The sequence below is a fragment of the Cricetulus griseus genome, chromosome 4 (assembly GCF_003668045.3).
Source record: "Cricetulus griseus strain 17A/GY chromosome 4, alternate assembly CriGri-PICRH-1.0, whole genome shotgun sequence".
Lineage (NCBI taxonomy): Eukaryota > Metazoa > Chordata > Mammalia > Rodentia > Cricetidae > Cricetulus > Cricetulus griseus.
The window spans coordinates 183,010,046-183,011,775 of NC_048597.1; the positions used below are offsets into that span (position 1 = coordinate 183,010,046).

General features: G+C 43.9%; 1 pseudogene; it reads right to left on the minus strand.

The window, feature by feature from the left end:
* Positions 1–286: 286 nt before the first annotated feature.
* On the minus strand, positions 287–1,029 carry LOC100771732 (annotated as a pseudogene).
* Positions 1,030–1,730: the final 701 nt, after the last annotated feature.

The window sequence follows — 1,730 nt, forward strand, 5'->3', positions numbered from 1 at the left end:
TTCCATCACCTAGAATTCTTGAGCGTAATTTGATTTTCATATCTAGGGGATGACAGCTTTGAGTAGTTTAAGATTATTTATAGGGTTAAAAATTCAAAATTTGTCAAAATAGCAGAAGACAAGCAAATTACAATAAATGGTGTGGGAGGGATGCCACTTGGAATGGGCTGAAGAGAGAGGCCATTTAAAAGAAATAAACAGTTTCTTTCTCTCTCTTTCTCCTTTCTTTCTATAACTAAAGCTTTTTTTTTTTTTTTTTTAAATAACAGTAAGATTAGATCCAGGGTTAGTTTTTGTAGCCATGTCTGGCCCTTCTGCCTCTGGCAAGTTTGAACTTTCAGACCTTGGAATAGACATAGGGTTTGGTGTTGCTGTGTGTGGGGTTCCTGGAGCCTTGCAAAAATGCCATTATAACTCTCAGTTCTTCCGAGGATCAGACAGAAGCCCCGTGCCACGGTCATTGGAAGACTCCAAGATCAAGGCTGATCCCCAGCCTTGAGGATTCGACTTCTGGCTGGGCTGTTCACCCTCAGTGCACACACCTTCAGCTTGGGCACTTCCAGAATCCTCACATCATCTGTGACTGTCCCCACAACCACAGTTGTTTGGTTCTCTTGGCCAGGAAGCTTCATCTTCAGATCATCTGGGACAGGACAGAGGTGGCAGGTTAGTGTGACTCATGAATAGCCTATCAGCACAACAGTATTGAAGGTGGAGTTGGTTCCTCTGTCCTGAACAACTTGACTAGCAGCAGCAGGTAGATGTCCAGGCTCTTGGGTTTCTTGGTTTTTGTTTGTTTGGTTGGTTGGTTTTGGTTTTTGGTTTTTGAAGACAGGGTTTCTCTGTGTAGCTCTGGAGCCTATCCTGGCACTCACTCTGGAGACTAGGCTGGCCTAGAACTCACAGAGATCCGCCTGCCTCTGCCTCCCAAGTGCTGGGATTAAAGGTGCATGCCACCAATGCACGGCATGCTCTTGGGTTTCTTGTGCAAACCTTTCTGTCCTTGTTGTGACAAAGGTCAACACCCATGATGGCACCTCCTGCTTGGCCAGTTAATGTGAGCCAAGGGTTACAAATTGTGGTTTTTCTGAACACATTCAATCTTCAGATGGACGCACAGTATTGTATAAAGTTAAGAGTTAAAGAGATTGCTCAGTGGTTATTCAATGTACACAGCTCTTCCAAAGGACCTGAGTTCTGTTCCCAGCAACCATATCAGGCATTTTATAATTGCCTGTATTCTAGATCCAGAGGATCGGATGCCCACATCTGCCCTATCTAGGTACCTGAATTCATGTGCACATGTGTAAACTGTTTTCTTTTCTGAAAGGCTGTATTATCATGGAAACTTTTAGATTATCAGTACAATATCTATACTTGTTAAGGTGATCTCTGCCTCAAAAATCTCAGTTTTTTTTTTTTTTTTTTAAAGATCTTGTTTATTTATTATGTATACAGTGTTCTGCCTGCATGCCAGAAGAGGGCACCAGATCTCATGCAGATGGTTGTGAGCCACCATGGTTGCTGGGAATTGAACTCAGGACCTCTGGAAGAGCAGTCAGTGCTCTTAACCTCTGAGGCATCTCTCCAGCCCCCCAAATTCTCAGTTTTATAAAGCTTTTGTGTTTTAAGAACTATTACAGCAGGGTGTTGGTGGCTCACGCCTTTAATCCCAGCACTCGGGAGGCAGAGGCAGGCGAATCTCTGTGAGTTCAAGGCCAGCCTGGTCT